This window comes from Salvelinus alpinus, chromosome 2 (genome assembly GCF_045679555.1).
Source record: "Salvelinus alpinus chromosome 2, SLU_Salpinus.1, whole genome shotgun sequence".
Taxonomy (NCBI): Eukaryota; Metazoa; Chordata; class Actinopteri; order Salmoniformes; family Salmonidae; genus Salvelinus; species Salvelinus alpinus.
Window position 1 is genome coordinate 46,697,002 of NC_092087.1, and position 24,846 is coordinate 46,721,847.

At 46.6% G+C, this 24,846-nt stretch overlaps 1 protein-coding gene across 19 annotated transcripts in view; it reads right to left on the reverse strand.

Moving 5' to 3' along the window:
• The window catches only part of LOC139563217 (neurofascin-like), a 156,354-nt gene that overhangs the window by 82,018 nt on the left and 49,490 nt on the right, over positions 1–24,846 (reverse strand). Inside the window, exon 1 of one of the 19 annotated variants that reach the window (XM_071381743.1) lies at positions 16,068–16,339. The exons of 16 other annotated variants lie outside the window; for them this stretch is intronic. The gene's annotated coding sequence lies outside the window, so the exon portion shown is untranslated. Of the gene's footprint in view, positions 1–16,022; positions 16,340–24,846 lie in introns of those variants that run through there. 2 more of the 19 variants (XM_071381725.1, XM_071381734.1) reach the window with 2 other exon arrangements.

The window sequence follows — 24,846 nt, forward strand, 5'->3', positions numbered from 1 at the left end:
CTGGCCTAACCTTTGACCCTGTCCATTACCAGTGGTCTTTGGACATTGCAGACACATCCCCTCCAATAAACACACACACACACACACTTGCAGGGAAGGTGTGGCCGTGAAAGCTGAGCCACAAGTCAGAGGTCACACAGTAATGAGTCAGGGATCAAACATTCTACCTCAATGACATCATACTCCTGTTACCATAGTGATGGTTTTAAGTGGAGCCTATAGGGCAGCATGCGTTTATACGTGTATGTGTTTCTATGCGCGCGTCTCTAGTATCTTGATCTCCTTGGCTACAGCAAGATCCAGATACCAAAGAGCACCGCACCACGTCCAACTGCAAACCGAGCAGTAGTGAGTGACCCGAGGGAAGGTAAGATGGAGGGGATGAACGACAGAGAAGATGAAGGAAGGGGAGGATAAACAAGCGGTTGCCAGGCGCAGGGTGTGTGGATGTCATGCTTGGCAGGAGCGCTGGTACTTTGTTGCAGAATGACCTAGTTTTAATGGAGGAGAGGATGAGGGGAGAGAAGAAGAGGGGAGGGGATAGGGGGAGGGGAGGGGAGAGAGGAAGGGACATGTCGAGGATGAGGACAGGGGGAGAGAGGAAAAGAAGGAGACGAGAGAGATGACGAGAGGAAGAGAGAGACAGAAAATGTAAGACAGGAAAGGATGGTTTACTGCAACAACAAAAAAGTGTATATTTATTGTAAGTCTCTGGTTAATGACTAACATGTGATGCCAATGTGGGGAACAGAGAAAATACAGGAGGAGGAAGAGACAGATGGAGATAGGAGGAAGGACAAAATGATTTGTGTTTGTGTGTGCATGGACAGTATGTGTCTGTATATCTGTGTGTGTGTGAGTGTCTCTCTCTCTCTCTCTCCAGCCCTGAGGGGGACATGAGGAAGCATCAAGTCGCTCCATCCCAGATAAATCAATCACAGGGTTCCTGGAGTGATGCAAGCTAAAGCACTTCCTGTGTCCAACTGCCCGGCTTTATGAGCCTCGTTAATAAATGATGACTGGGCCGCCTGCGGCGACACACACACATGCGCACAGAGGTACACACACACAGTAACACACACACAGGCGTTAACTCTATTTTAACCTGGCAGCCGAACCAAGCTGCAACAGCATGGTGCCTTAATCAGAAGGGCTGAACCAGAGTCTGGGTTCAGTGAAGGATGTGTAATACAAACCTTGGAAAGAGGAGGATTTGGTCTCTGAAATGTGATCTACATCACTGTAACACGGTTGGCAGAGACAGCGTAGATGAACTCCCATATTTTTGCTTCCCCCTGTCAACTTCTGCCCATCACACAAATGTGGGGGGGAAGAAGGAGAGAGAGTGAGGGAGAGGGCTAGAAAGAAAGTAGGATAAGTGGAGATAGAGACAGCCACAGATAGGGGAAGCTGGGCAGGCAGAGAAAATGAGACAGAGAGAGAGAGAGAGGTAGAGAGAGAGACGGGGGGAGGGAGAGAGAGAGAGAGAGAGAAAGAGAGAGACGGGGGGAGGGAGAGAGAGAGAGACGGGGGGAGGGAGAGAGAGAGAGAGAGAGAGAGAGAGAGAAAGAGAGAGACGGGGGGAGGGAGAGAGAGAGAGAGAGAGAGAAAGAGAGAGACGGGGGGAGGGAGAGAGAGAGAGAGAGAGAGAGAGAGACGGAGGACAGAAAGACAGAGGTGAGTGCGTAGGCTACATGATTCCACCAGATGCGGAGATGTAGTCTAAAGAAGGAACCATGAGGTCTCTGCTCCAGGCGTGTGTAAGATCTGGGTCGGAGTGTTCACACACACACACACACACACACACACACACACACACACACACACACACACACACACACACACACACACACACACACACACACACACACACACACACACACACACACAGCAGCCAAACGAATGCTCTACTAGCATACATTCAAATGAATGAATGAACATATGAATGAATGATGAATGAACAGGAGTACGCTGTGGCCTTTTCACCCGCATTGTCTTTCTGCACCCGCGAATAGCTCGTGTAAAATCACAGGCCCATGATTTATTAACTCACGGCTTTTAACAGTAATCACAACTAGGTTAAGAAAACTAGGGTAATACTTACACGCACTTAAACACTCTGAGTTACTCTACATTTGAACTTGGAGACACGTGAGGCTGAATCAAAATCTTTATGCATAGAGACATTGACGTAGAAAGAAAAAAACGGCTCCCTGAGCAAATCACCGTTTCCCAAATGGTGTCTCGGTACTCTGGATGCACTGGTGGGTAGTGGCAGAGTTCTCCTGTGTTTTGGCTTAGATACACACTGTACTTCATCTACTGGGTCATGACTGAAAGCCTCAGAACCACTGGTATGACTGACAAATAACTGTATAACCACTGACAAATAACTAACTGTGTTAACCATGGGTATAACTGACAACTGACAGTGGCCTGGCGGCTAGCATATGTAATGGCATAGAATAACAGACAAGCTAACTTGAAGTAAAATGATCACTTGGCGTGAAGATATTTGACTCGACTTGACTCACTTGACCTGGGAAGCTAACACACACACACACACACACACACACACACACACACACACACACACACACACACACACACACACACACACACACACACACACACACACACACACACACACACACACACACACACACACACACACACTTTAAGGGATATGCTAAGTGACAGACAGTTGTTCTGTCTACTTCTGCTACATGACTTGACAAACATCTCCCCTCTCTAAAATATTAAAGAGTCCCCTCCAACCTTCTATCGCCCCCCTAACCCAGACCCCGCTCACCTTTAGCATGACGCTCACGTGTGTTATGAAGCAATTGTGCATACATAACACAGACACAAAGACAAAGGACAAGAAATTCACAAAGTCACGCAAGCACATATTCACTCGAGAGGACAACCTTGCATGCAAATGAAGACATAAGCAGCCACTTACACAAAGTACATGATGCCCCTTTATTCAACCCATTATAAACTGGCAGACAAGCCTGGGCATCACTAGGATGAAACCTGAGAGAAAGAGAGAGAGAGCAAGATCAAGAGAGAGAGTTGCCCTGGGTGCTCCTTCCTAACACTTCAGTCATGGTGAGATGTCATCCCTCTACATGAAAACACTATTCATAAACCTGTCAGACACAATAAAAACAGAAATGGAGTCAAGACCAGAAAATCAGAGACCCAGAACCAAAACACAACCCAGACAATACCTGTTTAAGAACCTAGACCGAAGCCCTCGAGACCCAGACAATACCTGTTTAAGAACCTAGACCGAAGTCCTCGAGACCCAGACAATACCCGTTTAAGAACCTAGACCGAAGCCCTCGAGACCCAGACAATACCCATTTAAGAACCTAGACCAAAGCCCTCGAGACCCAGACAATACCCATTTAAGAACCTAGACCGAAGTCCTCGAGACCCAGACAATACCTGTTTAAGAACCTAGACCGAAGCCCTCGAGACCCAGACAATACCCATTTAAGAACCTAGACCGAAGTCCTCGAGACCCAGACAATACCTGTTTAAGAACCTAGACCGAAGTCCTCAAGACCCAGACAATACCCGTTTAAGAACCTAGACCGAAGCCCTTGAGACCCAGACAATACCCGTTTAAGAACCTAGACTGAAGCCCTCGAGACACAGACAATTCCCCTTATAAGAACCAAGACTGAAGCTCTCGAGACCCAGACAATACCATTTAAGAACCAAGACTGAAGCTCTCGAGACCCAGACAATACCCGTTTAAGAACCTAGACCGAAGCTCTCGAGACCCAGACAATACTCATTTAAGAACCTAGACCAAAGCCCTCGAGACCCAGACAATACCCGTTTAAGAACCTAGACCGAAGCTCTCGAGACCCAGACAATACCCGTTTAAGAACCTAGACCGAAGCTCTCGAGACCCAGACAATACCCATTTAAGAACCTAGACCGAAGCTCTCGAGACCCAGACAATACTCATTTAAGAACCTAGACCAAAGCTCTCGAGACCCAGACAATACCCGTTTAAGAACCTAGACCGAAGCTCTCGAGACCCAGACAATACCATTTAAGAACCAAGACCGAAGCCCTCGAGACCCAGACAATACTCATTTAAAAACCTTGACCGAAGCCCTCGAGACCCAGACAATACAATTTAAGAACCTAGACCGAAGCCCTTGAGACCCAGACAATACCCGTTTAAGAACCTAGACTGAAGCCCTCGAGACACAGACAATTCCCCTTATAAGAACCAAGACTGAAGCTCTTGAGACCCAGACAATACTTATTTAAGAACCTAGACCGAAGTCCTCGAGACCCAGACAATACCCATTTAAGAACCAAGACTGAAGCTCTCGAGACCCAGACAATACCATTTAAGAACCAAGACTGAAGCTCTCGAGACCCAGACAATACCATTTAAGAACCAAGACCGAAGCCCTCGAGACCCAGACAATACTCATTTAAAAACCTTGACCGAAGCCCTCGAGACCCAGACAATACAATTTAAGAACCTAGACCGAAGCCCTTGAGACCCAGACAATACCCGTTTAAGAACCTAGACTGAAGCCCTCGAGACACAGACAATTCCCCTTATAAGAACCAAGACCGAAGCCCTCGAGACCCAGACAATACCTGTTTAAGAACCTAGACCGAAGTCCTCGAGACCCAGACAATAGCTGTTTAAGAACCTAGACCGAAGTCCTCGAGACCCAGACAATACCTGTTTAAGAACCTAGACCGAAGTCCTCGAGACCCAGACAATAGCTGTTTAAGAACCTAGACCGAAGTCCTCGAGACCCAGACAATACCCGTTTAAGAACCTAGACCGAAGTCCTCGAGACCCAGACAATACCCGTTTAAGAACCTAGACCGAAGCCCTCGAGACCCAGACAATACAATTTAAGAACCAAGACCGAAGTCCTCGAGACGCAGACAATACCCGTTTAAGAACCTAGACCGAAGCCCTCGAGACCACCCAGACCACATCTGTAGTCTCAAGACATACATACACACACACCAAGACCATGAGATTGAGACTTCCATCTATGCTATGGGAGACACTTCCGCTTTCAGAGAAGCCAGCTCTGGAAGACCCATACTACTGAGTGAGGTTGAGCCTGGTTTAGTAAAGTCTACAAGAGGGGAGTCCTACAGCTCTACACTGACCAAGGAACAGGGTTGAAGGATATGGATCTCTGCTATATAAACACAGATGATTAGAGCTGAAGTGTGTGTGTGCGTGTTGAAAAGGGCTAGCTGGAAAACAAAGGCATGGCTCCATTCTAGAAACCAAATAAATTAGAGGGGTTTGTCTGGCCCCTGTCTGACTCCATCTACCTCGCTCTCTTTAAATAACCTCTCCCTTGTCTGCCTCTCACTCTCTATTTTATCCTCTCCTCTTCATCTCTGCTCACCCTGTCCCTCAGTCTCTCTTTCGTTCTATTCCTTAAGCACTCCTTCTTTCCCCATCTCCCTCCTTTCCACCTTCTCTCTGCCTCTCCATCTTTCTCTTCATCCACTTTCCCACCATACTCTCATTTATCCCCCTCTCTCGCTTATCCCAATTTGCTCCCTCTCCCCCTAGCAGAAATGTAAAAACAGCACACCAGCTCATTATCACATCTGGGTCTCACTTCCTCCTCCCCTCTCCTCCCCCTTCCTCACCCCCAGTCCCACTTCATCCAATAGAGAGAGACCTGGTCGCCAAGGCTCCTTAGCAACAAACCCACCAAGGGGAGGCTAACCTCAGCGGGAGTGTGCGGCTGGAGGTGTGTTCCCCATTATCAAACCCCTGCATCTCAGACACGTACATGTGTGTGTGTATGTGCGGGCGGGCGGGCGAGCGTACGTGTATGTGTGTGTACGTGCGTGCGCGTGGTACAGAGAGAACCTCACCTGCCCTTGACTCAGAGACAAGGTAGACTAAACAAAGATGGCCTCCAGTCATGTCTGGTTGCCGAGGTTACAACTGAGGAAAGATCCAACATCTAGCAAAACATTTCCTTTATCTCTCAGACAGACAAAATCCCCTGCCCGAAACAGTCAATATACAGTATTTCACTGACTAAAACCAGGCAGAGAAAACCACATTGATAAACGTAATCTACAGATGTACAGCCATGCTCTCCGGTGCGTTGGTCACGAATAATGAATGAATATCTACACACAGGAGCATGTCATGCAAAGTGCAGAGTTGTTCTTTCTTAACGAACACAGTTAGACTGTAGTTCTATATCCAGCAGCTGCTCTAAGCTAACTGACTGATGTCTGCGTCCTTTGTCTTCCAGTTATTATTTGGGATGAGAATGATACTTTAGGCTATGGCCACAGGAGGTCAAGAATAGGCCAGTCATGAATCAGTAATGAACCTCCCTCTGAGGCTGCTGCTCCATTTGATGGGACCATAGAGTATGTAACACACACACTTAGAGGGACCCTAGAGTATGTAACACACACACTTAGAGGGACCATAGAGTATGTAACACACACACTTAGAGGGACCCTAGAGTATGTAACACACAAAGCGAGACCAGTGTGTGTGTGTGTGTGTGTGTGTGTGTGTGTGTGTGTGTGTGTGTGTGTGTGTGTGTGTGTGTGTGTGTGTGTGTGTGTGTGTGTGTGTGTGTGTGTGTGTGTGTGTGTGTGTGTGTGTGTGTGTGTGTGTGTGTGCGTGTGCATGTGCGTGCATGCATGTGTGTGGGCATGGCTGCGAGGCCTAATTTACCAGTGTGGGCCCATCTGCCTGGGGTTACCGTGGTGATTAAAGCCATTCTGGAGTGGCTGGTGAGTCCTGCAGTTTTACCTCCTCCTGGGACCTCCTCCCTCTCTCTCCATCTCTTTCTCTCTCTCTCTGTCTCCATCTCATCCTTCTACAAAATGCCGTTTTTCAGATGTGATTTGGTTAATTCTGGTGGGAGCATGGTGGTTGTTGAGTTGTCCTACGTTACATCCTCTTGGGACAGACACATACTGTAGACAGGACTCATCCCCCACTCCCGCTCCCCCATCTCCTTCCCAAATGTACCCCTCCATTTCTTCTCCTCTTCCTCTGTCTCTTTCTCTATTGTTTACTCCTCCCTTATCTATTTCCAAGTCAGATATACTGTCTGTTTTTCCCTCTCTCCAGGGCTCTCTCTCTCTCTCCCCCTACTCTCTCTCTGTGATAACAGACAGGGATTAGAGAGGAGAGAGAGAGAAGAGAGGTGTGATTAGAACCCCCAGGGACTACGGTGCTAAAATGACTGACAGCAGTGTGTGTGTGTGTGTGTGTGTGCATGTGATTATGTTCATCTGCGATGGTTGTGAAGTGGTTAAAAGGTGTGATTTAGAGTGCACGTGTGTGAGCGTGTGTGTGCGTGGACTGTGCGAACAGAAAGAGTGAGCGTGTGTACGTGTGTCCATCACATGAGGTTGGTGGCACCTTAAAGGACGGGCTTGTGGTAATGGCTGGAGTGGATTCAGTGGAATGGTATCAAATACATCAAACACCTTGTTTCCACGTGTTTGACGCCATTTCATTCACTCCGTTCCAGCCATTATTATGAGCCGTCCTCCCCTCAGCAGCCTCCTGTGTGTGTGTGTGTGCGTGTGTGTGTGTGTGTCTGTGTTTGTGTGCCTGTGTGTAGGTGCGTGTGTGTGTGTGTCCATGTGTGTGTGGTTAAAAATAGGGTGAGCGGTTTGGAAGCTGCTGACAAATCCATTAATTAAAGGCTCAGAAATCTATCAGCGGAATAATAACAAGCACCAGAACCTCCTCCTACCCCCTATTCTCCCCTCACCAAACCCCAAGGCACACTCACCACTCCTCCCCCGGAGCTAATTAAGGCCACTAGGCACATCTCTCCTCTACCTGATAGACGGCTCATGTGCCACAACGCTGCCCGTGCTGTCACAGAAGCTATGCGTTATGGCAAAGAAGAGCCCTCTATCCAACTCTATGCCGCACACTGTCTTTCACTCACAGCACACCATCATCAGCACACACACAACCAGCCAGTAAACTCAAATAAGATAAAGTGGGATGAGGTAGAGATGATGTCATTAAGAGACCAGGAAGTACTTGTGTATTTATGGAGCCACCAATTCCAGTAATTGTAATCAGTTCCGTTCACTGAGTGTTCTGTTAGACTCTGAGTGTTGATGTACTAGGAGAGCCCTGTATAGAGAACACAATAGAGAGTAAGTCTGAGCATGAGTCGCAAATTGTACTCTATTCTCTATATAACACACTACTTTTGACCAGAGCCCTATGGGCTACTTATATAGGGAATATGTTGTCATTGGGCTCTGGTCAACAGTAGTGCACTATAATGGCATGTATTCCGTATATTATAGGGAATATAGTGCCATAGGGCTCTGGTCAAAAGTAGTGCACTATGTAGGGAATAGGGTGCCATTTGGGACACATCCTCTGAGTCTGCCACTAAAGCACTGTCTATGAGCAGGCTTTTGTTCTAGCTGAGGAGGGAGGACTGGCTGGAGTAAATGTGATTACTTCTGTTGACGCTGCTTTTCTGCAGACCAGACAACAGATGACTGACACCAAAGCCAATCAAATCCTGAGTCCAAGCCTGAAGCCACTGACACAGTGGCGAAAGGGAAAAGCACACAGGGTAATATTAAATAAGATAAGATCAAATAAACTTTATTGTCCCCGAACTGTAATTTGTCTTGGACAAATTTCACCAATATGCATTAGAATGTATGTGTCTGAAGCGTTTAGCTTTGGATAAACTGTTGTGGATATATAACATAGTTTATGCAGTCACTCAATCTGCTGTAGCATAACCACAGGGAAGATGTCATGTAAACTGGTTACCAGACATTCTGACTGTAGCCTTTTAATGGGAATTCACACAATCTAAAGCAGGGTTGAGTAAGACCAAACGTCAAATGCTAAAATACTACAGTATCTGTGTACATACAGTGCATTCGGAAAGTATTCAGACCCCTTCCCTTTTTCCACATTTTGTTACGTTACAACCTCATTCTAAAATGTATTTTAAAAAAGTATAATATGTATATATATATATATATATATATATATATATATATATCATCAATTTACACACAATACCCCATAATGACAAAGCAATAACAGGTTGAGAATTTTTTCAAATTTATAAAAACCTAAAAACAGATATACCTTATTAAAAAAGTATTCAGACCCTTTGCTATGAGATTCAAAATTGAGCTCTGCCGCATTGAAGATCCCCAAGAACACAGTGGCCTACATCATTCTTAAAGGGAAGAAGTTTGGAACCGCAAAGACTCTTCCTAGAGCTGTCCGCCCGTCCAAACTGAGCAATCGGGAGAGAAGGGCCTTGGTCAGGGAGGTGACCAAGAACCCGATGGTCATTCTGACAGAGTTCCAGAGTTCCTCTGTGGAGATGATAGAACCTTCCAGAAGGACAACCATCTCTGCAGCACTCCACCAATCAGGTCTTAATAGTAGAGTGGCCAGACGGAAGACACTCCTCAGTAAAAGGCACATGACAGCCCGAAGGTTCACCTTCCAACAGGGCAACGACCCCAAGCACACAGCCAAGATAACGCAGGAGTGGCTTCAGGACAAGTCTCTGAATGTCCTTGAGTGGCTTGTAGCCTCATATGCAAGAAGACTCACAGCTGTAATCGCTGCCAAAGGTGCTTCAACAAAGTACTGAGTAAAGGGTCTGAATACTTATGTAAATGTCATATTTCAGTCTAAATGTATTATACATTTGCAAAAATTTCTAAAAATCCGTTTTTGCTTTGCCATTATGGGGTATTGTGTGTAGATTGATGAGGAAAAAAGCAATTTAATCAATTTCAGAATAAGGCTGTAACGTAACAAAATGTGGAAAAAGTCAAGTGGTCTAAATACTATCCAAATGAACTATGCACCTTTTAATTATTTTAAAACATTTACTTTATATTCAAAAAGAGAATTTCTCACAGACAATGGTAGGCTATATTTCCTTTACTCCAACTGCTACAGACATCAACATTATTCCCAAAATTATTCATTTTCCGCAGGCTCATTCGACACTGCCAGGTCCACAGCTCCAGAGACCCAGCCGAATCCTGGCAGTACGGTGTGTGTGTGTGTACAGGAAAGCAGTGGTGTCTATGTGTGTGTGTGTGTGTGTGTGTGTGTGTGTGTGTGTGTGTGTGTGTGTGTGTGTGTGTGTGTGTGTGTGTGTGTGTGTGTGTGTGTGTGTGTGTGTGTGTGTGTGTCTGCTGATGCCGGGAGGAGGGGGGCTGCTACAGTTAGTCAGGGGGACGGCTGGGAATAATATATGCGCATTCTGATGAGCTGCTCTTTCTTAACGCTAACTGTCTGTTTGACTTCAATATCATCTTAAGACTTAAGTCTCCCCCCGTCCCATCCTAACAGACAGAGAAGCTAAACGTTGGCTGTGGTTCCTCTCAGACAAAGACATTAACAGGTGACCACTAAGAAAAGCCTTCATTATGGTCACCATGTCACAGTCATTAGCATAATTAAGATTAGTACCATAGGAGTACCCTGGTAGCATCAGTCTTGGAGACCAATCTACAGTATTTTGTTTACCTCAACAGTAAACTCATAAAGCGTCCCGTCTCAGCCTCAGACGTTTGGTGGAGAAGAGAGGGAGAGGAGGGGTGTTGGTGTATTGTGATATTTAGCAAAGCAGTATTTGTGTCAAGACAGACAGACAGACAGACAGACAGACAGACAGACAGACAGACAGACAGACAGACAGACAGACAGACAGACAGACAGACAGACAGACAGACAGACAGACAGACAGACAGAGACAGACAGGCAGAAGTGTAACCTTAACAAACCCCACAGTATGCATAATTTTATTAACCTTAAAACATAAATCTCTCTCTATGTGCCACAATCAGAAAGAGAAAGAGATAGAGACAGAGAGAGAGAGGGCGGAGAGAGAAGGGGAGAAAGAGAGAGAGACAGAGAAAGAGAGAAAGAGGGAGAGAGCCTTACAGTAGAGATTTACAATCCACGACAAACACACACACACACACACACACACACACACACACACACACACACACACACACACACACACACACACACACACACACACACACACACACACACACACACACACACACACACACACACACACACACACATCTGGACAGTCAGTGAAGCTATGTAGGTTATCACCATGCTGTCTGGGGCTTTTAGCATGTGTGTTACAGTAGACTATGCTACGGAGTGTAAATGTTTGATAGTGTGTCTTACAGTAGCAGCCGTATACTAGGGGGCTTTGAGTATAAATAACACAAACATACACAACATATGGACAACACACACACACACACACACACACACACACACACACACACACACACACACACACACACACACACACACACACACACACACACACACACACACACACACACACACAGACTGAGTAATGTAGGTTAAGCACTTGGCTCACAGGCACAACATACGCATCCCATGGGAACAGAAGACTGACTTCCTGTTCTCCTCATTCATCCCCTTCTCCTCTCCTCTCCTCCTCAATTCCTTCCTCCTTTCATCATTTCTGTTGCTGCGGGTTACCTGGCTGTATCAGGGGGTTGCCAGGTAATGAGAGTTACCTTCCTGTGTTCCCAGTGACACACAAAACAGTTATCTAGAAGGAACATTCACTAAGGAACATTCACTAAGGAACATTCAGTAAAGAACATTCAGTAAGGAGCATTCAGTAAGGAACATTCACTAAGGAACATTCACTAAGGAACATTCACTAAGGAACATTCACTAAGGAACATTCAGTAAGGAACATTCAGTAAGGAGCATTCAGTAAGGAGCATTCAGTAAGGAACATTCACTAAGGAACATTCAGTAAGGAACATTATCTAAGGAACATTCACTAAGGAGCATTCAGTAAGGAGCATTCAGTAAGGAGCATTCAGTAAGGAGCATTCAGTAAGGAGCATTCAGTAAGGAACATTCAGTAAGGAGCATTCAGTAAGGAACATTCAGTAAGGAGCATTCAGTAAGGAACATTCAGTAAGGAGCATTCAGTAAGGAGCATTCAGTAAGGAACATTCAGTAAGGAGCATTCAGTAAGGAACATTCAGTAAGGAGCATTCAGTAAGGAACATTCAGTAAGGAGCATTCAGTAAGGAGCATTCAGTAAGGAGCATTCAGTAAGGAGCATTCAGTAAGGAGCATTCAGTAAGGAGCATTCAGTAAGGAGCATTCAGTAAGGAGCATTCAGTAAGGAGCATTCAGTAAGGAACATTCAGTAAGGAGCATTCAGTAAGGAACATTCAGTAAGGAGCATTCAGTAAGGAACATTCAGTAAGGAGCATTCAGTAAGGAGCATTCAGTAAGGAACATTCAGTAAGGAGCATTCAGTAAGGAGCATTCAGTAAGGAGCATTCAGTAAGGAGCATTCAGTAAGGAGCATTCAGTAAGGAGCATTCAGTAAGGAGCATTCAGTAAGGAGCATTCAGTAAGGAACATTCAGTAAGGAGCATTCAGTAAGGAACATTCAGTAAGGAACATTCAGTAAGGAGCATTCAGTAAGGAACATTCAGTAAGGAGCATTCAGTAAGGAGCATTCAGTAAGGAGCATTCAGTAAGGAGGTCAGTTAAAGCTCTAACGTGGGCTTTTCCTCTGACTGGCCTTTTTGTTGCATATGTTTTTTTATTTTATTCTGCTGATGGGTTTATCAGACAACACACACACATGTGCACGCACAGACGCACACACACACACACACACACACACACACACACACACACACACACACACACACACACACACACACACACACACACACACACACACACACACACACACACAAGCAACCAACGTGATGGGACAGAAACGCTTAGCGGGTGTTGTGACACAAACACACACGCGGTGAAAAGCTTAACTTTATATGACAGAAGAGGAGAGTCGTCAGCGGCAAAAATCTGTTACATAAAAAACTGGGGTTAGAACGGCAGGGATGGAGAGGGAGGGATAGAGAGGGGGAAAACAAGGGGAGGGGTATGTGGCGAGGGGGGTGATAAAATAAAGGGTTAGAGGAGGCAATTGAGAGAGAGAGAGAGAGAGAGAGAGAGAGAGAGAGAGACGTGAACTCTCACACAGACATATAAACACATGAACAAAACATGCCTAGTCCCAGTATACCTCAGACACTATGCATACTGGACTGACATCACGGTCTCTTTCCCCTGTCTATTGAAGAGAAAAATGGCCAGTCCTATAGTGAGAATATGTTTGCATCTGCCCCCAAGGGTAGTTGAGATGGGGGGCATGGAGGAATGAAGAGAAGGGTGGGCAGAGAAGGGGGGGGGGGGGGGGGGTCGAGGTTGATTTGAAGGCTCCAGTCCAAATATTAACAGTGAAAGGCAGTCTGTATCCATTAGGCCTCTCCCCTCCTCTCTCTCTCTCTCTCTCTCTCTCGCTGGCTACATTAACCTCTTCCTCCTACCGCCTAGGAACAAAGGATGAGGCTCTCTTTCTCTCCTCTCTCTCACTCTCTCCTGTCTCTTTCTCTCGCCCCTCTCTCTCTCTCTCCCCTCTCTATCCCCTCGTTATCTCTACCTCTCTCTCTCCACTCACTCTCCTCTCTCTTTCTCTCCCCTCCCTCATCTGTCTCTCTCTCCACTCACTCTCCCCTCTCTCTCCCCCCTCTCTCTCCCCCACTTCTCTCTCTCCCCCCTCTCTTTCTCTCCCTCACTTTCACACTGTGTACCATAGGCTGACCTACTACTCCCAATGTACGCAATAACCCTCCACACACACAGTGTCTAAGAACCCTTCTGTTACACAATAATGATCACTTACACAAGCACACACACACACACACACACACACACACACACACACACACACACACACACACACACACACACACACACACACACACACACACGCACACACGCAGAGAGACACACACACTACCCCATTGTGCAGTGCGCACACAACCATCTACCATGTCAGTCCTAAACCTGGCCCAGCCATGCTCTTGGTTTTGCATGTTACTTGATGAATTGGAAAACATAGGACAGGGAACCCTGTGATTGTGAATGATTCCGAAGCCGGATTGACATTGTCAATTACCAGCGCTTGTTCATGATTGTGGTGGTGGTATCAGCACTCCATGTGCAACATCCACCCTACCTTGGATCAACGTCATTTTTGAGTTTGATGGACAGACAAGTATGACCATTAGTATATGCATACAAATGTGAGCGCATGTGTGTGTAGGTATGTCTGCTTGATTATGCACAAGTGTGTGTTTGTGTCTGTTTTCGTGTGTGTGTCTGTTTTCGTGCGTGTGTCTGTTTTAGTGCGTCTGTCTGTTTTCGTGCATGTGTCTGTTTTCGTGCGTGTGTCTGTTTTCGTGGGTGTGTGTGTGTGTCTGTTTTCGTGCGTGTGTCTGTTTTCGTGCGTGTGTCTGTTTTCGTGCGTGTGTCTGTTTTCGTGCGTGTGTCTGTTTTCGTGGGTGTCAGTTTTCGTGTGTCTGTTTTTTCATGTGTCTGTTTCCGTGTCTTTGTTTTCGTGTGTCTGTTTTCTGGTGTGTGTTAACCTGCTGATGGATTCTTGTCTCTTCCAATAATCATTGTCTTTCCCAGTGTGTGTGTGTGTGTGTGTGTGTGTGTGTGTGTGTGTGTGTGTGTGTGTGTGTGTGTGTGTGTGTGTGTGTGTGTGTGTGTGTGTGTGTGTGTGTGTGTGTGTGTGTGTGTCTGACTAACGGTCAGCTAAGGAGAGTTCTGACACAAAGAACTCTCATCTGTCTGACAACGGCTCGACGCTGGAACACCGCTGACATCACAGAACACACACACAAACACCAAGACAGCAGCATCACCACATTGCCAAACACACTGGGAGAGACAAGAAGCCATAGGCAGATTACTGTAACACACACACACACCCAGAAACACACACTCATGTGCACACACATGCGGGGGAGTGGTATGACAATAGCATCACCAGGTTTCTCCATCTGCGAGGCAGATGGAGTAGCCATAGACAGTATACACCGATCACAGGGGGCTGCTGAGGGGAGGACGGCTCATAATAATGGCTGGAACGAAGTGAATGGAATAGTGTCAAACATGGAACCATGTATTTGATCAGTTCGATACCATTCCATGTACTCTGTTCCAGCCATTACTATGAGCCCGTCCTCCCCAATTGAGGTGCCACCAACCTCCTGTGACACAGACACACCAGACAGGCAACACACAATCCCTCAATACAGACAGACAAAGTATGAATGACCACTGTTAGAGAGACAGAGTATGACGGGCAATGGGCAGCAGCAACATATACACTAGACTATGGTTGATAGAGGCAGCATATAGCCTGTGGTCCCAAAGACATGATCAATAACGGCAATCAAACTGTGTCAGACAGACCAATCAGTGCGTGTGGCAGTATTGACGCCGCACACACTGTTATTCCTCATTTTAACTAGCGCATGGATCGTGATGAGTGTCCTTTCTGCCTCGCAAAGCTTAGAACACGGCAGAACATCCTTCTAAGAACGGAGCACCAGACAAATCTGAGAAGGCAGTAACTAGACATGCGCCTGGGCAGCATCAATGATTTGATGATTGGTTAGGCTCCACTCTGGTTCGTAAAAATGAAACAACTTGCTTTTGTTAAAGACAAACACCACAGGACAAAATGTAGGACAAAAAAAAGAAAGTTGTCAGCGTTCCTCAAAGTAGGATTGTAAGGATCTTTCATGACCAAGAACGAATGCGTGTTCACGGTAGAGTGAACACGCATAACCGCGATATCGAAATATGAATGAAAAGTCCATATGCAAACACACACATACACAGCGGCAAAATGAGAGCACACACACTTACCCTCTCTATGACAGCCTCTGAAACACACATAGTGGCGCACTTTAACAAAAGCATCTTTCCACCGGGCACAGACAGCACAGCACAGCACAACACAGCACAGCACAGCACAACACACACACACACACACACACACACACACACACACACACAATTACAAACACACATCTCTGAAGAGAGACAGATTACCGATCAGTGGAGGGTTTCTGACCAGGTGAAATTGTGCTCCCCGAGAGAATACTGCTTCCCCATCACAGGAAGTCCTAGTCTGGTCCTCTGGGCTCAGTGTTATGTCACGAAACGTCCCCCCTGGTACATCCAGATCCAGGAAATAAAACCGACTGACAGATTGTCCTCCAGATCCAGTCACACACACAGGAAGAAACAGACCACAGGGCAAGTTGATTTGATAACGCTACAGAAAGACTGATCCCTCCTCTCTCTTTCACACTCTATTTTTTTTTTTCTCTCTCTCTCTCTCTCTCTCTCTCTCTCTCTCTCTCTCTCTCTCTCTCTCTCTCTCTCTCTCTCTCTCTCTCTCTCTCTCTCTCTCTCTCTCTCTCTCTCTCTCTCTCTCTCTCTCTCTCTCTCTCTCTCTCTCTCTCTCTCTCTCTCTCTCTCTCTCTCTCTCTCTCTCTCTCTCTCTCTCTCTCTCTCTCTCTCTCTCTGGCTCGTTCCACATCCACACTCACAAACACAGATCCTCCATCTGCTGCCGCCCCCTTGCCTTCTCCCTGCCCACCTCATGAATTATTCATTAGCCCCCCCCCCCCCCCACTTGCTCAGAAACACACGCGTGCACAATCGTTCACACACCACACACACACACACACACATAGAAAGAGACAGACAAACACACACACACACATTGACACAAACTCACACATGTGCATGCACTATCACACACACACACAGCCAAAACCAGTCAAAGACACAAAAATGCATCTACACACAAGCACGCTCAAGCACACACACGCATACATAGACGAAGACATAAAAGTGCAAACACACACGTCATCCATGCGTGAACGCACATGCAGAGCACACTCGCACATATAAGACAAAGTCAATCGTGCATGAACACACACATCACGAACAAACACACACACACACCCAGGCTCGTCCATGCGTACCGCTCTGAGGCGTAGCTGCCGATGTAGCCCACCGAGGCAGACCCTCAGCTGGGGAGGATTACGTGGTTCTTATGGTCGACCCTGCCACGGTTGGACGTGGGATCAGGCAGGCCAGAGATAGAGGGAGCGTGTGGTGTGTGTTTCTCAGGAGAGAGTGTGTGTACACGTGCGGGGTCCTGGGTGCGTGCGTGTGTAGAAGGGGCAGTTAGTGCGAAGAATGTGTGTGTTTGGGTATTCTGTTGTGTGAGGGGGTGGGAGTTATCTAAGCATAGAGGCCATAGGGGCATGTTAAATATCCCCAACAGGGTCTTGAGTAGGCTGGGGGTCACAGAGGAGCAGCAAGAGGAGAGGGGGACAGGGAGGGGGGTGTAAAGAAAGCTATAGTGTGTTGTTTAATCAGATTGGAGGGTGAAGGTGTAGAAATCCCCCTGTGGCGTCTGGGTTTGACCTCTTCACCTCCCGTCTGTCTACTGCTCGCTCAGCCCATCCTCACCCAATCAACCGCTCCGGAACACCCTTACCCAACCAATCAATAACCCCCACCCCACCAGTAACACACTAAGTCGCTAACCTAACAACAGCCCGCCTCCAACCACAACCCCCCCCCCCCCCCCTCACACACATACTTAGAAATACGCACAAACAGAGACACACTTACCCACGTGCACGGACACAGATACACAAACACATTTTCTCTTGACTGACTGATTATGTTGCTTCGCCCAGAAACACACACAAGAAGAGACAAAAGCACCCACAACACACGCCAGAAAATGGCGACAGTGGCTTAGAGTATAGAGCTATGGGAGACTGCTGGAGCGTCCATCGAAGAGTTTTGATGAAGAAAGGCATTGGTTGTTTGTCGTGATCACAACCACGTGTTGTCATGTCTATCTTCCTCCAAGAGTTTGTGTCTGTCAGCAACGGAGTTTAAGAGGCTGTGTTAGTGGCTGATTCACGCTGTAGCTAGAGTGGTAAAATTAGACTGCAGGAGTCGTCTATGCTATTAGCGTCTCTCTCTAACTATGAAGGTGAGATAGATGGAGGATTTAACCAAGAAAGAAGATATATTGGGGGAGAGAGAGAGAGAGAGAGAGAGACAAGTCCCACGTCAGAGTTTTATACAGCATAGACAGTATAAAGGATGACAGATCTAAAATAACTGGGCTCACTTTATGCCAGGGGCAAAGTGATAATTAACTGTGTGGTCGACCCCTTTATCACAAACATGCACATGCACACACACGTTACCCCATCCCATGATATCTTCCGGTTATTGAACCCTTTATGGGTCCATTCACCCTGGGCGATTTATACTGCAATTCCCTTTAGTCAACAAAGACAAGTCAGTAGACACACACATACACACACACACACATACACACAACGATCGCAGGCCTCTGAAAGTGGACAACGGTGACTCATTATTTTCCGTCCATTAATAAATAAAGAAATCAAATGTTCAGATGAACAGATCAGAGAATCTGATCAGAACAGGGCTCCGGGCAGCCGAGCGGAAATGGAGGAAAACTCGCCTCCCTGCGGACCTGGCATCCTTTCACTCCCTCCTCTCTACATTTTCCTCTTCTGTCTCTGCTGCTAAAGCCACTTTCTACCACTCTAAATTCCAAGCATCTGCCTCTAACCCTAGGAAGCTCTTTGCCACCTTCTCCTCCCTCCTGAATCCTCCTCCCCCTCCCCCCCCCTCCTCCCTCTCTGCAGACGACTTCGTCAACCATTTTGAAAAGAAGGTCGACGACATCCGATCCTCGTTTGCTAAGTCAAACGACACCGCTGGTTCTGCTCACACTGCCCTACCCTGTGCTTTGACCTCTTTCTCCCCTCTCTCTCCAGATGAAATCTCGCGTCTTGTGACGGCCGGCCGCCCAACAACCTGCCCGCTTGACCCTATCCCCTCCTCTCTTCTCCAGACCATTTCCGGAGACCTTCTCCCTTACCTCACCTCGCTCATCAACTCATCCTTGACCGCTGGCTACGTCCCTTCCGTCTTCAAGAGAGCGAGAGTTGCACCCCTTCTGAAAAAACCTACACTCGATCCCTCCGATGTCAACAACTACAGACCAGTATCCCTTCTTTCTTTTCTCTCCAAAACTCTTGAACGTGCCGTCCTTGGCCAGCTCTCCTGCTATCTCTCTCAGAATGACCTTCTTGATCCAAATCAGTCAGGTTTCAAGACTAGTCACTCAACTGAGACTGCTCTTCTCTGTATCACGGAGGCGCTCCGCACTGCTAAAGCTAACTCTCTCTCCTCTGCTCTCATCCTTCTAGACCTATCGGCTGCCTTCGATACTGTGAACCATCAGATCCTCCTCTCCACCCTCTCCGAGTTGGGCATCTCCGGCGCGGCCCACGCTTGGATTGCGTCCTACCTGACAGGTCGCTCCTACCAGGTGGCGTGGCGAGAATCTGTCTCCTCACCACGCGCTCTCACCACTGGTGTCCCCCAGGGCTCTGTTCTAGGCCCTCTCCTATTCTCGCTATACACCAAGTCACTTGGCTCTGTCATAACCTCACATGGTCTCTCCTATCACTGCTATGCAGACGACACACAATTAATCTTCTCCTTTCCCCCTTCTGATGACCAGGTGGCGAATCGCATCTCTGCATGTCTGGCAGACATATCAGTGTGGATGACGGATCACCACCTCAAGCTGAACCTCGGCAAGACGGAGCTGCTCTTCCTCCCGGGGAAGGACTGCCCGTTCCATGATCTCGCCATCACGGTTGACAACTCCATTGTGTCCTCCTCCCAGAGCGCTAAGAACCTTGGCGTGATCCTGGACAACACCCTGTCGTTCTCAACTAACATCAAGGCGGTGGCCCGTTCCTGTAGGTTCATGCTCTACAACATCCGCAGAGTACGACCCTGCCTCACACAGGAAGCGGCGCAGGTCCTAATCCAGGCACTTGTCATCTCCCGTCTGGATTACTGCAACTCGCTGTTGGCTGGGCTCCCTGCCTGTGCCATCAAACCCCTACAACTCATCCAGAACGCCGCAGCCCGTCTGGTGTTCAACCTTCCCAAGTTCTCTCACGTCACCCCGCTCCTCCGCTCTCTCCACTGGCTTCCAGTTGAAGCTCGCATCCGCTACAAGACCATGGTGCTTGCCTACGGAGCTGTGAGGGGAACGGCACCTCAGTACCTTCAGGCTCTGATCAGGCCCTACACCCAAACAAGGGCTCTGCGTTCATCCACCTCTGGCCTGCTCGCCTCCCTACCACTGAGGAAGTACAGTTCCCGCTCAGCCCAGTCAAAACTGTTCGCTGCTCTGGCACCCCAATGGTGGAACAAACTCCCTCACGACGCCAGGACAGCGGAGTCAATCACCACCTTCCGGAGACACCTGAAACCCCACCTCTTCAAGGAATACCTAGGATAAAGCAATCCTTCTGCCCCCCCCCCTTAAAAGATTTAGATGCACTATTGTAAAGTGGCTGTTCCACTGGATGTCATTAGGTGAATGCACCAATTTGTAAGTCGCTCTGGATAAGAGCGTCTGCTAAATGACTTAAATGTAAATGTAAATGTAAATCTCATGATTAGAATGATGATCTGGAGCAGAAGAACGCTTCCTGCTTTCCCACTCTGACCCCGTCTGATGACTCAGGTTTTGTTTGGTTCAGGGGCCAAATTAAAAGGAGCGATATTCAGAAGAAACGTATCATTTATCTGGCTAATAGAAACAGACCGGTTATTAATAAAGGTTAACTCTACAAGTCCTGGTGCCCTAGTGTCTCTCTCTGTCGCTCTCGAGGTCAACAACCAACAGTGGACGAGCAGCAGTGGTCCACATACAGCTCCAGTCGTGCCTAGAGGGCCAAAGCAATCTCTGTCTGCTAGTTCGCACTACTCATTAACACAGTCAGTGGGAGTAATGTAAAGAGCTTTGAGCACCTGGGAAAGCTATTTATAGGGTATTCAGAAAGTATTCAAAATAGTTATTTTCCTTGTCAATCTACACACAATACCCCATGATGACAAAGTGAAAACAGTTTTTTTTTTGTGTGTGTGCAAATGTATAAACAAAAAAAACTATGTTTTTGTAGTCAGACCCTTTGCTATGAGACTCGAAATTGAGCTCAGGTGCATTCTGTTTCCATTGATCATCCTTGAGATATTTCTCCAACTTGATTTGAGTCCACCTGTGGTAAATTCAATTGATTGGACATGATTTGGAAAGGCACACACCTGTCTATATAAGGTCCAACAGTTGACAGTGCATGTCATAGCAAAAACCAAGTGATGGAGGTCGAAGGAATTGACCATAGCGCTCCGAGACAGGATTGTGTCGAGGCACAGATCTGGGGAATGTTACGAAAAGAATGTCTGCAGCATTGAAGGTCCCCAATAACACAGTCCATCATTCTTAAATGGAAGAAGTTTGGAACCACAAAGACTCTTCCTAGAGCTGGCCGCCAGGCCAAACTGAGCAATCGGGGGAGAAGAGCCTTGGTCAGGGAGGTGACCAAGAACCCGATGGTCACTCTGACAAAGCTCCAGAGTTCCTCTGTGGAGATGGCAGAACCTTCCAGAAGGACCACCATCACTGCCCTACTCCACCAATCAGGCCTTTATGGTAGAGCCCAGATGGAAGCCACTCCTCAGTAAAAGGCACATGACAGCCCGCTTGGAGTTTGCCAAAAAGCACTTAAAGGACTCTCTGACCATGAGAAACAATACTCTCTGGTCTGATGAAACCAAGATTGAACTATTTTGTCTGAATGCCAAGCATCACATCTGGAGGAAACCTGGCACCATCACCACAGTGAAGCAAGGTGGCGGCAGCATCATGCTGTGGGGATATTTTTCAGCGGCAGGAACTGGGAGACTAGTCAGGATTGAGGGAATGATGAACGGAGCAAAGTACAGAGATCCTTGATGAAAACCTGCTCAAGACCTCAGACTGGGTTAAAGGTGATCTTGATCGTGGAAAACAACAGGACAACAACCCTAAGCACACAGCCAAGACAACGCAGGAGTGACTTCGGGACAAGTCTATGAATGTCCTTGAGTGGCCCAGCCAGAGGCCGGACTTGAACCCGATCAAACATCTCTGTAGAGACCTGAAAATAGCTGTGCAGCGACGCTCCCCATCCAACCTGACAGAGCTTGAGAGGATCTGCAGAGAAGAATGGGAGAAACTCCACAAATACAGGTGTGCCAAGCTTGTAGCGTCATACTCAAGGCTGTAATCGCTGCGAAAGGTGCTTCAACAAAGTGCTGAGTACAGGGTCTGAATACTTAGGTAAATGTGATATTTCCCTTTTTATTTGTAATAAATTTGCAAAAATGTATAAAATCCTGTTTTTGCTTCGTCATTATGGGGTATTGTGTGTAGATAAGGAAAACTAACAATTTGATACATTTTAAACATAACAAAAGTGGAAAAAAGTCAAGTGGTCTGAATACTTTCCAAATGCACTGTATATCTAATCCATGGTCATTATCACTATATTACTGTAGCTCTAGACATTCATTAGTTTCAGGTGTCACATTTGACCATTTCATTCCCTTGGTGAGATCAATGTACTATCGACAGGAGTGTGTATTGTTATTCATGGTTAAAATGGTTGAAAAAATGTACAGTAGTATATTGGAGTCCTTGAAAGAAACAAAGAACAATGTGCTGTAGCCCAACACACACACACACACACACACACACACACACACACACACACACACACACACACACACACACACACACACACACACACACACACACACACACACACACACACACACACACACACACACACACAGCTGGTTGTATTCTCTCTGTGGGTCTGTCTAAAAGCCACAGTGGGTTTTCCCTAATGGTGGAGGGAGAATGTATCACATTCCGTCTCTACTGACGTCTGTGGTGTGGGCTCCAGAAGTTATTGGCGTGGTCAATGGGGCTCTGTGTAAAGGGTTTGCATATAGAGAAGAGGGAACACATTGGGGGCAAAGAGACTGACCACCAGTGTCCGAGTGTCCAAGCTTGTTTACTTGTACAGTACATACAAGTCTAGCAAAGAAACTAAGGCGTGCGTGCGCGCGCACACACACACACACACACACACACACACACACACACACACACACACACACACACACACACACACACACACACACAGACAGATGGTTGAACATAAAAGGCCCCTTGTCTCATTGGCATCAGGTACCACGCTAATTGAGCTGTTTAAATATTTAAAGCGACAGAGAGAGAGGGAATAAAAGAACAGAGGGAGGGGGTAGCCTAAAATGAGGGAGGGTGAGAGCCGGAGGAGGATAGAGGGGAGAGACGAGTCCGACATCAGGGTTTTAGAGGGAAATAGAGAGCCCCTTGTTGTTTTCGCGCAGGGAGAAAGAGAAAGAATCGAGACATGATCATGGAAAACAAGCTATAAAGAGAACAGAGATGGAGAAGTGAGAAAGAATCGAGACATGATCATGGAAAACAAGCTATAAAGAGAACAGAGATGGAGAAGTGAGAAAGAATCGAGACATGATCATGGAAAACAAGCTATAAAGAGAACAGAGATGGAGAAGTGAGAAAGAATCGAGACATGATCATGGAAAACAAGCTATAAAGAGAACAGAGATGGAGAAGTGAGAAAGAATCGAGACATGATCATGGAAAACAAGCTATAAAGAGAACAGAGATGGAGAAGTGAGAAAGAATCGAGACATGGTCATGGAAAACAAGCTATAAAGAGAACAGAGATGGAGAAGTGAGAAAGAATCGAGACATGATCATGGAAAACAAGCTATAAAGAGAACAGAGATGGAGAAGTGAGAAAGAATCGAGACATGATCATGGAAAACAAGCTATAAAGAGAACAGAGATGGAGAAGTGAGAAAGAATCGAGACATGATCATGGAAAACAAGCTATAAAGAGAACAGAGATGGAGAAGTGAGAAAGAATCGAGACATGATCATGGAAAACAAGCTATAAAGAGAACAGAGATGGAGAAGTGAGAAAGAATCGAGACATGATCATGGAAAACAAGCTATAAAGAGAACAGAGATGGAGAAGTGAGAAAGAATCGAGACATGATCATGGAAAACAAGCTATAAAGAGAACAGAGATGGAGAAGTGAGAAAGAATCGAGACATGATCATGGAAAACAAGCTATAAAGAGAACAGAGATGGAGAAGTGAGAAAGAATCGAGACATGATCATGGAAAACAAGCTATAAAGAGAACAGAGATGGAGAAGTGAGAAAGAATCGAGACATGATCATGGAAAACAAGCTATAAAGAGAACAGAGATGGAGAAGTGAGAAAGAATCGAGACATGATCATGGAAAACAAGCTATAAAGAGAACAGAGATGGAGAAGTGAGAAAGAATCGAGACATGATCATGGAAAACAAGCTATAAAGAGAACAGAGATGGAGAAGTGAGAAAGACCTACATTTGGAGCACTATCTAACAGCAGGGTGTTTAACACGGCGTGGACCCATGGAGCGGAACACGCCGTGAGAAACAGTATGTCCCAGAAGCCGTTGTTTCTCTCCCAGTATCGCTCACCTGTACAGAGAGGGGCTAACAACAGGGTTAGGAGATGTGTTTGTGTGGCCTGATAACGGGACAAGAGGACTGAAGGATAATTACAAGTACGCTGTGTGACCACGTGAACCACAAGAGCTCTAGTCACGCTCAGAATTGGCATACATACAAGCTTTATAACACTTTACAAGCCCTTATAAGCATGACATAACAGGTGTCTACGCATTCAAGTACACATCGCTTACTAATGGTGATGCTTGAAAAGTTGAACCACAAAATCGCCAAAATCAAAATGATGTTTCTACAGCACATGTGTAGCTAGCCGCTCAAGGCTACTGTGA